Source organism: Drosophila persimilis, unplaced genomic scaffold (genome assembly GCF_003286085.1).
Source record: "Drosophila persimilis strain 14011-0111.01,24,50 unplaced genomic scaffold, DperRS2 tig00000124-arrow-pilon, whole genome shotgun sequence".
In the NCBI taxonomy this organism is placed as follows: Eukaryota; Metazoa; Arthropoda; class Insecta; order Diptera; family Drosophilidae; genus Drosophila; species Drosophila persimilis.
Window position 1 is genome coordinate 7,346,450 of NW_020825294.1, and position 16,427 is coordinate 7,362,876.

A 16,427-nucleotide genomic window follows, 5' to 3' on the forward strand; every position below is an offset into this window, starting at 1 on the left:
TGAAGACCAAACAAATTCCAAGCGGCGATTGTGCGCATATCCTTGGAATAGATTGAGAATTGGGAGTAGATTTTTGTTCAGGGATTAGTACAAGGAGAATATTCATGATATACTGTAATGGTAGCAATCCATTGTATTGTATAAAATTAAACTTTTAAAAAGACTGATAGAAAACTAATGATGACTGTACTTGGGGTGTATCTTTTGATTCTTTGTAGTAATACAAATACCAAAAGCAGAAAATATATAATTGGAACATTAATTGGTAATTTTTAGCCTATTGCAGATATGGTGAGATAATGCAGATGAAATTCGTCCATGCAATCTTGCTTTAGAAACATGTCTTTTGGAATGCATTAATGCACTAATCGTTCTGCCGTAAAATGCATTATCATTAGTCTATTGTCAATCAGTTATTGTCCTTAAACAATTGGTAGAGTGACCAAACAATCGCATTATGATTATGCAAACCATTTAGGCTCAGCTTAGACTCCTCCAGTACTCTAGTACTCGAATGTAACTGGATTTCATCAATTAATTCTTTTGCTTGGCACATTTGTTCATGTAATCCAACAACATGTTCCGTAATTCATTACTTAATTGAAAATGCAATTCATGGAAAATGTTCTTGAGTTGGCTTCAACGTTTTGACTGGCTTGGTAATGATACTTGTATTTATTTATACCTTATTGGTTGTTATATTTGTTGCAATAATTCTGAAATTAAAAGTTAAGCAAGGATTGCATACTTACTGGTGCAGTCAGTCAGGTGGAACCCTATGCGATACTACTTATTTACATATGTCCGTTGAGGTTGAGGAACATTTTCAGCTATTTAAGTTTGTTTATTGATTTTTTTGTTGTTTAAAATTCGCCAAACTCCGCTACGGTTGCTGCCGCTGACATCTGTATTCGATGTTCAATAAATACAAATTGCCTCAATGAAAATATGATCGCGCAGAGCTTTGGGTTGGGTATTTTTTACATTCATCAATTGTTGTGCGGAAAATTAGGATTTCAAACTAACTTTTCATTAAGATAAAGGACAGAACAGATTAAGACAAAAATAATTCCGATTTTGTGATAACGTCTGTCGGCACATAACATTTAGTTCTCCCTTTCGGATGGTGTCCAATCCTTTTCCTTTTTGTGTATTTTTGCTTAATTTATTGAAGGAATATTTAATTTCTCGTCTGCTTTTATACATATGTATGTTACTACATCAACCGACGACTGAAATATTTTACTTAACAAAACTGTTCTGATATATCCGCTCTGATATATTCCAAAGCCGCACTCTTACAGAATCAACGACAAACTGAAATGCGGACCCACCTCGGCGGACATGTTAAAAACTGTTTGAATGCTCCAAAGCCTAACAGAACTCCAAAAATGTTATAACAGAGGGAATTTTCTTTTGTGTCCTACAAAAACGCGTTGCCATCGAACATGCTCAAGGCTCCAACAGAAGATGGTGTTCGGTGGTTCGCTTGTGTGGAACTAACACAACATCCACATTGCATTTGTTAATAAATATGAGGGAGGAGCTACGTAGATGAAGAGCTACAAGAAAAAATTAAAAAATAAAAGGTAATCATAAATAATTCAATCATAGATAATGTGGCCTCCTAATCCTATTTTTTTCTTACTTATTCCAAATTATTCTTCTGATGCAGAGCTTCACAATATACATATATTTTGACGATACAAGTACCTATAAAACTGAGTACCTATGTTCATATAAAATATATATATGTATATATAATAATAACAACAAAATCAATGTATATTCCCCACCCTGCTTCCTTTAGCCCTTTAAAATCACATAGCACCTTTCACAAATTATTACCTTACTACGCCCTTTATTTGCCAGAGTACGACCTGCTAGTGGTTTTCTTTTTTCTACTCGCACCCACATTTTTGGTTAGTCGCCGCAACAAATTGGCTGCCACGTTAACAGCACTCCGCCATCGCATTGCTTTAATTAACCAGCCTCATATGCTGGGTGACACCTAGAAGTATGCCATACAAATGAGAGCTCATCTGGTTGATGGGTATGTGCCGGGAGTGCCGGAATGGTAGATGACCCCCTAGTTTATCTCAGTCCCCGCAATATCCCATGGCAACTTATATGTCTGTTTACCCAGCAGCGTTGTCAAATGCCTCTGTTTGTCTTCTTTTGGCTGTGAAAAATGTTTATGAGTGCGGGTTGTGTTAGATGTCTGGTAAAATGTCACCCGCGCTTGGCTTGGAGCTGGAAAAATCTGTATTTAAATGCGAAAGTAATGTCTGGGATAAGAGAAGAGTTCCCAAAAAAAAAATCAAAACGAAATGAATTTGAAATTTTCAGTGAACTCGCTCTCTGACTTAGTCTTTCTGCGGTCCAGCATCGGTCCTAGACAAGCATTTTTGAGATCATTTTGAGAATATGGTGCAGGAAAAACTTTCCATGAAAAAGGCAAAAGTTTTAAGTAGTAGCTTAAATTTTATATTTTTACCAAATTTTAATATGTCCGGCGGTGGCCGCCTTTTCCTTTTGCTGCTGCTGTTTGGAACGTTTAAATGTTTGGGGAGAATTCATTTTATTTAATTATAAAATATGCTCGGTCTCTTACCCCTCTGTCCCCCTGTTGCCGTGAGGGGTGTGTGCAACGCCTGGCCCACTTTTAAATTAATGAAATTCTGTGTGTTTCCAGTGTAATTTAGCCGTAAGAATGGGTGAAAATAGCAGCCCACCAAGTTGATGATGAGTGTGGTATATGATGGAAAATATTTTTACAGAAGTGGCTCTAGTGGGACTTTAAACTAATAGGCATTCTTTAATTTTATTAGAACTATATATAGATTTTTCAATCGATGTACCAAATTATCTTTTTGTGGCCTTGCAGCCCAGCCGCTGTTATTTTTCGCCACTTTTCCTTCTTCTATGGGGCATGAGGCACTGGGGTATCAAGTTGGTATCCCGGGACCCAGGAATGCAGTAAAGTCATTCATTAAAAATCATTTAACGTATAATTGTTTTTTATACTCTGGCTTGGGGATAATGTCAGATTCAGTTCACAGTACCTGAGGGAGTTCTTGCCATGAAATAAATGAGAATTCAAAAAGGAAAATGGAGGTAAAGTAACCAACAAGGGAAGCCTATTGATTAAACATCAACAGTGATAAAAACACTTTATCCCCAAAAGCTGTTGACTTCTCTTATTTTCACCAATAAAAGACGTTGCAAGGCCTGCTGAAAAAAGAGCCACAAGGCTTAATGAATGCATCTGACAGGACGAGGACAATGGAGTGATTCACTTTGCTTTTGTATGACCGATCTGCCGCCAAAAAAATTAAACACAAAAAGGGCGATCTTAAAGAGGACTTGAAACACGTTTTCAATTAGCAGCACTTTCTCGGCACCATCAAGCGGCAGACAGGGCCAATAATGAGTTGACAAATGGCTTGTGTCAAACAAAAGCCGCGTGGAACAGACAAACCTGAGCCCGGGTAGGATGCTATGAAAGGGCTAACAAACACGTCTTGTTGCCTGTTGTGCGTGAATTAATGGGAATGTAGGCAATTCTATGGCAAAGGCAAGACAGCCTATCTGTCACTCCAACCCACAACAAAATTATCGACTTACGAGCACAAGGCTTGGCCAAAGTGTCGCGTAATTTATTTTCCACCTCGTGGTGACGACTGACAAATGAGCTGATAATTTCCGACGTATCCTGCCATTGTCGAGGACTCCAACTGAAACAGGAGCCCCTGCGAATTCATGGCCTAGTCACCGAAAAGGTTGTGTATAGCCGTAGACAGCTGAAATTAATTTGTGTTTGTCTGCCTGTTTGACACTTCCCCGGCCAATGGAGGGGAGATATGCTAGTAGACGGGAATGAGGAGTACTTGTAGATAAATTCATTTCCGAGGGTAATGTTAAGGTTCACATAGGGGATTAGCAGACTGAGGACAAAATGAAATCCGAACAAGGCAAGAGAAAAGGCTAAAAAAAAAACTGTTCAAGGAGTTTAACGTGTTCGATTACACTTAGCGCTATAATTATTTTGATAAAGAAATTTCTGTTGAAATTCGAAAGTCGAAATATTCGATAAGCAATACAGATTCATTAAAAAGTTTTAATTTTGTTATAAAAGCATTTTCCCCTGCGCCTTTCTTCTCGAATGGGAAATACATTTCAGCAAAAAATAAACTTAATTAAAGAATAAAGAATTTGTTACCGATATGTGTTAGCGATACTTTCTCTTTGAATATGAGAAAACGGCACTTACATACTTGCACTGCAATTTTACTTTAATGCATTTTTAATTTGTGCATGCCTGATTCTTTGCCTGAGGGCGAACTGTTTGTGTGTATGTGTGTACAAATAGAAAATGAAATTACCGATGTACTACTTTGATGGCCTCCACGATGGCCAGCGGTATCCGGAAGCCCCATGTAGCTAAGGGCAGTGGCAGAATGGAGAATGGAGCAGGCACCAGAAGGCAGAACGAATTCCGTTTATGACTATTTTATGCCAACTGCACATTCTTCTGCACTTTATTTTCGGCGCAGCTTAAAATGCAAATTATTATTTGCGCTGTGTGTGCCGTGCCGTGGGGCAACATTGTGAGGGAATTTTATATGTCCTGGCGCCCTACAAAACGGGTTCCGTGTGGCTCCTGCGGCTCCTTTTTTATGCTCTACTCGAGTCGGCTTTCGTTCCTGTTTCTCTTGCTGTGGGTCCCTCTGTTGTATACTTCAATTTTTAATTTTGCCCACGTCTCTTATTTCATTTCCTTTCTCTCTGCTAATTATGTTACACATTTGTTTGCTGTTACTCCTGTTTTTACTCCTGCAACGAAAATAGTTGGATAAAAGTTGAGTCCTGCAATTAAAAGTTTTTAAACATTTTTCTATCCCAAGGGTAGGTTTGATTGTAATGTGAAGTAAGTTTATAAAAGAACATGTCATAATTAATTTAATTTGAAAATTCAACTTAAGTATCTGACGCAATATTCGAAAACTCTTGTTATGTTAATAGAGCTACTTAAATGATGAGATACGTTCTGGAATAACTATTTATGTTCACTTTCTATAGGATTATGGGCAAAAAAGGTGGTCCACATTCGCCCACCCGTAGTAGACGATTGTGAGCAGGGATTCGTGGTGATTCGTGGTTTGTATACAGGCTGTAGACAAATATACGAATATAATGAACAAATATGTGCATGTATACATATGCAAATATAAATAATTTATTTCGTTTATGACTTAACATTGGAATAATTGTCCAATAATTATTCCAAATTAAATGGGAAAATCTCTTTGGCTACTGCATCCACTTCTCGGAATGTAATTAATTTGCAATTGATTGGATCAAACCCATGAACTGCAGGCTTGATGCCATCACTACAATTTTTTACTGGTTGGTTTATGCAAATTGAAAGTAGGACTCAGGGAATCGCAAGAGGATTCACCATTTTCCAGGACTAGAAAAAGTGAACACAACGCATTGCCGTCGGGTCGCTCCTCTTCCTTCCCCAAGAAACTTTTCCTTTATATGGAATTTGTTGCAATGAAGCTCTTACAAGGCAGCTGTCTTGCAGCAAGCCTGTATGTGCTTACAGCAGTGAAGTGTAAAATGGAAAATGAGTTGGCACTTTAGATTAAAATCTGTAAACATGAGCCAGGGCTCAGATCCATTTGCCAAGATTGTGGGCTGCAACTCACTTAAGAGCTTATCGCTAGGCTCTCCATTTTTCCATTAATAAGGCTTCAGAAGGAAGGCTATCATGATTTCCACTGAATATTGAATAGACACTACCTCTTATGGCCTCTGACAAGATATCTCGATTAGCCATCGGGCGATTTTGTTTGCCTAATGGTAATAGAATGTCAATTAAACGGAAACGGAAAGGAACCCATAATAAACCTTTCCCTGATATAAAATCGGAAAAGCATGAAGCTTAAAGCAAAAACCAATTCATGCTGCATGCAGGGCTTCTGCGGGCATGCGAAAATATCTCCATTGTACTTCGGGGGAGATTGAAACAGTTTTATAAATGAATAACAATAATTTATGCAGCAGCAACTACAGCACCCATAATAAATTCAGTAAAACTTTTGTACATACTCAGCAGCAACAATTGCAAAATTACAATTTCATTTAGTTGCATTTGAAGCCTTACAGGCAGCTGCCGCTGACGCTGCCATACGCCCTCGGGGCAGGGGAAGGAAATAACTAGTATAACTAGGCATGTAAATTTATAACCCGGACCCATTCAGGTCCCATTCTATACCTACTTACCTCCAAGGGGTACTAGGAGCAGCGGAACAACAAAGCAGGAAGGATAAGTGAGATATTTGGACTATGGGATACCCGGTAATCAGTTAATTTTTTTGTGGATCTAAGTATAAAGTTTTCCTTTGAATTTTGTATATGCAAAATGCCCAGAAAAACTAGATTTTGGTATCGTTATTATAAAACTATCTGATATTAATAGAAGCCTCTGCGGCTAGACTTTTTTGCATGTTCTTCTCAAAAATACCTGTTAAAGTTGCCAGATTTCAATCATTTGGATCATTATTTATTTGACATAGTCCCCTGCTTTATGTTTCGTTCTTTCTGAACTCTTTTCTATTACCGGGTACGAAAAAGCCGATTCAAAACTTGTTGATGAAAAAATTCCAGGCGAGCAAATGAGAAGTGTGTGCATGAATCCGAGGAGTAGGTTTTTTTTCATTCTCCGCCTTGTGCTGCTGCTGTTGATGGTGCTACTACTTCTGGTCCTGCCACAATATCGACACGTAAATCTGGCAGCAGCTGACAAATACAGAAATTTGGGCTGTTATGTTACCAAAAAGGGCCATCGTAAGCTCAAAAATGGGCAGAGCACTGGCCTGGAGGGAAGACTGGAAGGCGTAGAGAGCTACAGCAACCGAAGGCATTGAAATATTAATGCTAATGGCTGGAAGGAAACAGATTTCCTTGGTGTCGGGCCATGGCCTGATTGTGTGGCTGAGTCCTGCCGCTGTGGTCGAACGGAACCAAGGCGATGGCAGGCGATGAGTATTTCCAATAATTTAATGAAAGTGCAAAACCCTCTTGCATCAAGGAAAAAGGGAAAAAATTCAACAAAAATGTTCTTCGCCCCAAGCGGCTGAGTGGGTTTGTAGGTGGCTGGGGATATGGCAAAAGTTTGTTCCGAAATGTTCCACTTATGCAGTCGAAGTTCCAGCGAAATAACAAAGTATAAACGGTTGCTGAGATGTTAGGGATAAGTATAGAATGAGCCCTTCAAACCATTGCCTGAACTAGAAATTCTAGTTGGTTTTCGCCTTGAAAACATGGAAAATAAAAGTTTTCAAACACTAAATTTATAGCTATGTATGCACCTGTTTGGTCAAATACCTTGGAATACTCCTACTGTAATAAAGTACTGATTTCACTTTCATTGCATCAATTATTCTGAACGGAAATTGCCGACGACTTAGGTGTGTAAGAGAGAGAGAGAGAGGCGTCAGATGTACTAGGAAAATAGCCCTTCCAGAATGAGCCTATTCATTCAGTCTTCCTTATGTTAGATATATCAAGGAATCATTGCGACATACATTTTTTCATTGAAAATATCCTTCAAAACTTGGAAGCGAACCCCCTGTTACAATTGTATTTATTTTCTTAACCAATGCCTTGACATATTTTAATTATCTGCCGCAATATTTATGCGCCTCATTAATGGTATTATTTATGCTGCAGCAAAGGCAAGGCTGTAAATAATTTTGACACTATTGCGCATAAATGCATTTATAATTAAGTGTCTGCCTCGTAATTACAGTCATTATTCCAAAGTGAAGGTCGAGTAATGTGTTTAATGTGTGAACCAAAATAAACCATGGAATTTAAGTTTTCAAAGTATTTTTTTACGTAGGAGTCGGCGGAGTTCTCTCTGTGATTGACAAAAGGAAAAAGGTCAACCAATCAAGCGGAGATAATTTGCAGTCACATGGCTGACATCAGTTCCTGGCCGCCTTCCATCAATCATAATGGAGGCAGGGAATGAGGATGGGAAGAGCCTAGGGATGACAGTTTTTTATGGCACGTTTGAGCAGTTAAATTGAGCAGTAAATGTGCGGGCGAAAAGACTGATGTGAAGTCGTTTGAGTGCCATTTGTAGTGTGAAAATATTGTACAGAACATGGTATGGAATGTCAAGCAAAGTTGATTTAAAACTTCCCCAGGGCACTCCATTCAAATGCAGTAATTACACAGCTAATTAGAGGTGAGCCCCAAGGCTCTAGATAACCTGACATTATGCCGCCAAAGCCTGTCACAAGGTATCAAACAGAATTTGCTGGTGCTCAGGGTGCTTACCGATGGTAAAATAATAGCATAAGACCGGGGGCATTTGCATAATGCAGGGGATAAGCTGACAGGAGAACTACCAATGACAGGAGCACAATGCCCGAGTGTACCCTCGAACTGGCATTTATCATATATGTATGTACGAGTATATGTATTCTCATCAGCACAAGATAATTAACAAATTTATCCATTTACACGGAAAATATTGATTTAACAACCTACATGACAACATCAACAAGATTAACTTTATTCGTTGACAAACTTTTAAATTCAACTTTCATTGGTCACAATAAAAATGTAGAGAAGAAACAAAATTATTTCCAGGAAAAAGTGCCTGAAATGGCACTTTACAGTGTTTTTTTTTTCCTTGGGCCCGAAGAATATATATTCATTTCCCTATCCCCCTATATGTATGTACATATACAGGGAAGATCCCTGGCTGACAATCATAAACCGCACATGTTGCTGGCGTCTGGCAGCGAGTCAAATTGCACTGTTGGCCATTTTAAAAATGGTAAAAAATATACATAAATAAATTACATGTGTTTGCAGCAATATTTTCCCATTTTTTCATGGGAGCTCTCCTTCTATCCTTATAATTTCACATCGATAAAGGGAGATAGGCCTTGCTCTGGAGCTGATTCTGTTAATGTCGACTTGACCTTTCACTATAATATGACAGATTGCAACCGGAATGAGCTTCAAGGAGAAGGTTACTCGTAGCAACCTTTATGGCCTGATTTTCCGTTTACGGGGAAGTCAAGCATTAAAAGTGCTGCCAATTAGATTTCGGGGATCGAAATCAAGCAAAGGAATCGGACCGAAATACAAAGTTTTCTTTTCTAATTAAAATCGCATTAAAGCGTGCGATAAGAAAATGAAAACGTTGCTAAGCCCCAAAGGTCTGGTCGAATGGTGTCTCTTTATTCCAGTGAAAGCAGCTCAATTGATTTTGATTATTTTTGTTCTCGTCCTTCATAGCTCTTTCTAGGAACGAACAGACACACAAGTAAATTGGTTTCTAATACCTTCGGTCGTCTGCGATTTCTACTCAATAATGTTATTAGTCGGTCCAATTTCTGTGAGTGTTTCTGCTCCTTTTGTGGCGGGGCTTTCTCCCATTTTTGCGGGGAAAAACATTTTCTGTTACTTAAGCTTTTGGGCATTCTCACTGATTTTATTGTGATGAATCCAATAGGACCTACTCCGAGATTTTTCTTCGGTCATTTTCTTGACTTTTTACTGATTGAAAGGCCCAGAAAGCCGTAATTATCTGACTAGAATAGTTGGCTCCACTCGAATGTTCTGGCACATTGCTGTTGAAAAAATCGAGAGAAAAACTGCTAAGTATTTTACGCTAAATTGCATTCAGCAGCAAAACAGTTTCATTCAACGACTTCGCACAGCCTGATAAATGGGTTTCCCGACAATCATCAGAAGGATTACCATAGTTTTTACAAAAAAGTTGGGGAAAGTTCTGGTCGTCTCTTTTGCATTTCCCCGCATTCACGTACATTTTTGTGCAGTTCATCAGGCGGCGAGGCCTACGCCTCATTTGAGCCGCAGTATTGCCGGACAATAGGACCACCTCGAAAGCAATAACAATGACAGTTATGAGTCTTTGTGCGATGCTGAGTCGATTTCGAGGAAAAAAGTTGAATGGAAATGAGAGTTTGCGATGCCATCCGCGGGACACGAAACAATCAAAATCAATTAAACGGGGGAAATGGAATGGTGGGGATTGATCAGAATGGTGTTGAGGATAGGAGGTGCAACTTTATCGATGGGAAATGACTGATGCTCTTACCTCATATTGTATCTAGATAGCATTTTTAATAAAAGTTTGAGCAGAAATATTTCAATTAAACTACATATTAACTTAAAACACACAACATTGGAAGGGACGTAATCTATATTATCTACAATATTCCATTGTTCATTTATAAATCATCATTTAAGGTCTTTTAGGAAATCAGAGAAATGAAAAAACAGACAACTAAAAGTCATGGGAAAAGTGAATGAAAGCCTTATTTTTGTTACGCTAAATTTCCTTCAAAGAAAAAACAAAATTCCGCCCAGATAAATGATTCGACAAAGTGAACCAACCAGATTGATGCGGATAGCAGGACAGTTTGTCACAGTTTTTATAAAGAGAAACCGATGCGGCAGGATATTTGTGTGGAGTTCATTGTGGGAGAGGTCTACGGATCATTGAAGACAGAACAATGCAATATGGCTGTTATGAGAATTTTTGTTTCAGTTCCCGTTTTTCCTTGGAAAACCAATGAAAGCAAAGGGGAAAAGTGAATGACGAATGCATAACGAACTAGTGATATATCACTTCATTTGAAATACTGAGAAAATGAATCCTCTTTAACCAACCGAAAAATGGTAGAGAACATGCTCTGAACCGTCGTGATTCAGGCAAGTTTGCTGGCTTCATTGAATTACATTTCGCCGCTGTCAAAGCGCGGGCTGAAAACGCAATAATACTGACAGCTATTCCTACCAGCCAGCCATCAAGTTGGCCACTAATGAAAGGCGCTGCCCATAAACAAACATCAACGGCACAGCGGAGTCGACAGGCGCGGCCATCGGGTTGCCCAAAATGCAGTTCATGTCGGCCACAAAATTGCATTTGACTGTTTCTCGAAAATTTACGCTCTCAGGCCTACACTTTTCTAAAGCCTAGCCCCCTGTCTAAATGAATTTCTAACCCCAAAGGATGAGTGGGAGGGCAGACCGAACTGACAGTAGAATCTAGTGCGTGGAGTGGTTCATTCTTTGTACTCTTGCAGAGGGTCTGATTATTCTGATAAGGTGTTTTGCAATGCATAAAATGATGTACTCATATCCAACACTAAAAAGTACTTTTCCTATACTTACAATTCGTCCCACAAAAAGGTCAAGATTGCATCATTACAGAATATATATTTATGAATGTTGGATGGTTATCTCATCTTAGACCAAAAGGCGTATGTAGAGCGCATCTCTTAGGGAACATAAGATCTGAAAGAGTATCAAAACTTCGACCCACAGAGCATGCCCTTTATTCTAGTTCAGTTTTAATTAAAATTGGGCCGTGTTATTGTCCTAACCCTTGTCTCATGGGATAGTTAGTATTACGATTTGCTAAACATTTTACACCACAGCCCCGTATTGTGGTCGCCATATTTCTGTTTAACTACTGCATACAATTTTGCGATATATTTAACTTTAATCTTCAAAATATTTGTATTTATTTCCGCTTTACAAGTGCTTCTGGGAGAAGTTGAAAGTTTCTCTGACAGTTTGTGGTGCTCCTTGAAAAAATTGTCTTGGAAATTACTTTTGCATGAATTTTCTGTGGATGGCAAAAAGTGCGGGAACAATTTACGCAATTGCAGGACATAGCTCGTGACAGTTTTAAAATTTGCATAGCTATGGTAATATTTATTTGGTTGTTTATTACATTTAAATTTCAAATTTTTGTGTTTTTCTTAAATTTATTTGATTTACAATCAAGATTGAGGTACGAAGCAATTTTTGATTCCTAAGATTCTATATAAAACGTATTGCTGCGTTTTAGCCCAATAGTCAGCCTACTTTTTCTCGACAGCAATTGGCAACAGAAATGAAATGGCCAGAAAGATGCCAGTTCCGGATTAAACATGGAAAATATTTTTGTAAGATATCCTTTTGCTCTGAAGAGGAAAATCTTCTGATTGGTTCTAAGAGAGCTTATTCTCTTTTTTTTGTTGAGCTCAAAGGAACAAGTTTTATAAGGAGTTTTTTATGTAAGAAGAAGCTTAAACAGATTAATTTTTCCTTTTGAAATACAAGTTTAAATTTTTCAAATAGTTTTTTGATTAATAACGATTATGATTATGCCACACAAATTTTTTATTTATTTTTGTACAGACAATAATCAAATTGATTCTCGTTTAATAAATAATAATAATATTTGGATTCAATCTGTTGTCTGCTAGATAAAAACTCCAATTATAATTGTGAATATTGTGTGAAACTAAAATAACATTAAATTTGAATCAAATTTTGTATTCAGTGAAAAGCTTTATTTTAAGCGCCAAGGGGGGGAAATCAATTTATTTGAGCAGACACAATTAGGGAGAACTGAAAATTTAATTTCAAAGAGACAGGGCAGTATTTTACTCAACTCTCAAAACTCGAATTGAGTCTTTTCTCCTGCGGCTGTGTGGTGGAAACTAAAGTTTGGACTGGGACCCCGACGGAAAACTCCTCCGTTGACAGCCTTAACATGCATTTCGCGCCTCAAGAACGAACGTTCAGACAGACTCAGAGTCATTGTACGTTCTTAAAGCTTATATATGAATAAGTAGGAAGCGGAAAAAGTTTTCCTGAAATTTCTGGTGGCTGTCAGACGAGTGCCAGAGGACCGAGGACGGCCACAGAATGGCGACAATAATGAGGGTGATGGGAAAACCAAACTCCCAGCGATGCGGAGCCCCCTTGGACTGAGTTCACTGCACTCGACGGATTATGGACAAGTGTCTGAGTCATAACCAAAGTCCAATTCCATAATTATCATTTTTTATGACGAGTTCAAGTGAAAAACTGGCGACTTCCTTCTCCATTCACAGAAGAAAAGCAGAAACAATGAAGGGGAATCCCAACTAACAAACGCGAAACTTTTTCACCAACTTGAAGACTTTTTAATGTCTTCGAGCGAAGCGTTTAAAAGAGCCATAAAAAAGCGTTTTATTGTCTCGACTCGACTTTCCCCATTTTGCACAACCATTGCCCCAGGGCATTCGCCTCCTTTCGGCTTTTGTTTGGTTTGCCTCTGACATGGCCTTTGTGTGCTGGCTGTTCATTTCCGTGCAGACTAAAACAAAAGGCGTGTTAATTTAATTAGGGCCAATTCAGCTTCAGGCGGTGCCACATAATCCCAAAAATCGAACATCAAGTTCCTTCTGGCATACAACCAAATAATTTATAATGATAGTATTTGCGGTTGATACTTTCTATCGATTGGATATGCTATGGATTTTTTCATGTAGTTGTTAGTGGTATTTTAGATTAGTAACAGTTCAACAGTTCATTTAGCTCTTAATTGAATTTTTGCAAATGTTTTATCTGAGTTAAGTCTAGGCCAGAGAATGAGGACACTAAGAAACTATGATCGCCGAATACTTCCTGATTTACATTCGGCTGAATCAAGTATTACCCAAGTGATTTCGGAACCCTAACCTGCACAGGCAATACTGAAACCTTATGAAACTTTATGCCTTGCAAAAACTTAGACTTTAGTTTGCACTTAAACTTTTAACCCGAAACTGCTGGAACCTGGCTATCACTTCTCCTGCCTAATTTGGCATGTAACCAAAGTCATTGGGAATTGACTGGGATATGGGGTTAGGGATCAATTCGAGCACAAGTCCCTCTTGAGGACATTGCGTGAGGGCTTAAGAACCTGCCATGGCAGAGGCAATCTCACACATTTTTACATTTAATCCACTTTTATTATAGCCCTTTGGGGTCACGGCCATACGAACCCTCGGTTATTATGCTGATTGTGTTGACACACTCTCCGTCCGTTGTTTGTACTCCGGCCTTCCTATAGGAACTTTTATGTTTGTGCTGAGCTTGTCACTAAATATTTTATAAGCGCTTAGCTGAGTGTGTGTGCCACCTGGATAAAGGGATCCGCCTCCAGGTCAAAAAATAAATAAAAATTCAATTTTAGTTTTACACTCAGCCAGGAAGCCCATTGAAATCAGGGTTTGGCTTAGTGCGGCAATAGCACGTGCTAAGTGCGAATCTCTTTTCATCGGTCCAAATGGTCAAGCACTACTGACCTGATATCTCATGACAAATTGATTACCCGTGGCAAAGTTTTCCCAACAACTTTTCAACTTTACCCTACCGACAGCTGTCAAGTTTGGGATCGCCAGAAATTATCTCAACCCTTGCGACTTTTGTTTTTTTAATTTAATAAATGCAGATCGCAACGTCACACACCAAACTCTTTGAGCCCAATGACAATTTAGAACTGTGACTGGCCACAAAAATAGTTTTGTATTTTTGGTATTGGAAGAGGAGAGGAGAGAAATTAAACTTGGACCCTTTGACGGCATTGTGTTGGCTAAAAAAGTGAAAGTTAGGCACATTTCCAGTGGGATATTCAATGGGTTGTATGGTAGGTTTTTGCCGGAAAGGGTCGTGCAAAGCTTTAAAATTCAAAAAGGTCTGCCAATACATTACATCAACTGTGGGGTCTGTCTCCAGGGATGAGAGATTGAGAGGCATTTCTTAAGTTATTTTTTTCTTATTATAAGCTCAGCCTCATTTGGAGTACTCTGCTTGCATTGTAACCCACCATCAATTTGAAGAACCTCTTAAATTTCCCGCTCAAAACAAAAGAAAACTATACGTTTTCTTCTGTGCAGTAATGCATGACTTTTCCTCTTTGAGTTGAAAAAAATGTTCTGTTGAATTGCAACAAATATGAACAATCAATCTGTCTGTCTGTTGGAAAATCTATCTGGCAAAAATCTATTCTGGTTTATACTTATTTTTTGTTGCTTCTTTTTGCCATTCCACTTGTTTGCTTCCGTTTCCGTTTTATGCTTGTGCTCGATGCACAGATGCAGTTGCGAGTGGCATACGAATATATACATAAGTATTCATATATTTATTCAGATACTCGTACGCAGATGGATATTTGGCATGCTGTTAAAGTCACATTGTCTTCATTGTGTTAACAAGTCACGAAAATTACAGCTACTGTTATGTCAGACTATTATTTGAAAGTGTACTCTAAAAAAGGGTAAGATGGTTCTGACAAGTCAATTGTGATGTAAATATGTAAAAAAAATTGGCAAAGAGTAGGGATTAGGTAAAGTAACGAAAAGAGAGCAAGGAATCTGATCAGCAGACCTTATAAACACGCCCTCCAATTACGGAAGAATCGAAGTAAAATATACTTTTACAAATAATATGGGACAACATAACAATAAAATAACATAAAGGCGGTGGGACTATGAAAGGTTTTGTCGCTATTTACACTTTTATTCATACATATTCAACCTCGAAAGGATATCAAATCTTCAGTGGCCAATTTTATTTACATTTTACTCTCACAAATATTTTTCCAATATAGAAAATCAGTACATATTTTTGGTTGTCAATTGTTTATTATGCAGAATGCCAAGTCCCGTATTTATTCTGTCGTGCTTTTACTGGGAAAACAATGTAGAAACTATGCCAATACAAAAATGTGAACGTTTATTGAATTCATAATCGAACTTAAACAGGATATTATTATCCATTTAAGAGTGCTCTATAGAAACGTTCAACTAATTAAAATCACACTTATCAAGACGACGAGAACTAATAACTTATGATTACAAAAATCAGCGCGCTGCTGGCGTTGCTGAGATCGATGACTCCCAGATGACCAGCACCAACCATGTTGAGTGTCTGTTGTGACCCTTCGTTCAGCAGGACGACGTCGAGAGAGACAAAAGCCTCCAGGACCGTACGACTTCTGGCGTTGGTTCGGGAGGACCCCCAGTTCTTATCCCAGGCGTTGAAGTCGCCCAGTGCCCTCACGCCTCCAATGGCCCGCTTCGCCAGTGCAGTCCTTGGCCCATTTGAGGATTGGTTCGCTGAGGATTGGCAGCCCAGAGCCTCAGGGCGGCCCTGCAGTGATTCGGGTTGAGTGTCGATCAGGACTAGCCGACCCCGATGCTTGTGGGTGAACAGTTTCTGCCTCTCCTTCTTGATTTAAATTTCAAATTTCCGTTGGCGCTCAACTCCTACTCGGGTAACCGAACTCCAACAGTCTGGCAACCTTAGGTCATTTTTAGGCTGTCCGGCAGCACTGTCAGTGAAGCAACTCTGCGCGATCACCTGTCTCTGTGATCAGCTGCTAGGCGGGAAGCTCCAGTCGAAAACAGAAAGCAGAAAGCAGAAAAGTTGTGTGAAAATTGTTTTTCTTTCGCTATCAATGTGAATATTTTTGGATATCCCGCGCGGAACGCACTGATTTTGCCCCTGCAGCCGGGCGGGATGTCTGCAAGGCCGGATTTCATACACAGTACGTGCCAGTGCGTCTG

General features: G+C 38.9%; 1 protein-coding gene across 2 annotated transcripts in view; it reads left to right on the forward strand.

Moving 5' to 3' along the window:
* Positions 1 to 16,427, forward strand: part of LOC113565384 — a 107,995-nt gene that overhangs the window by 59,352 nt on the left and 32,216 nt on the right. Inside the window, exon 1 of one of the 2 annotated variants that reach the window (XR_003408572.1) lies at positions 16,343 to 16,408. The exons of the other annotated variant lie outside the window; for it this stretch is intronic. The gene's annotated coding sequence lies outside the window, so the exon portion shown is untranslated. Of the gene's footprint in view, positions 1 to 16,342; positions 16,409 to 16,427 lie in introns of those variants that run through there. 2 annotated transcript variants of the gene reach the window in all.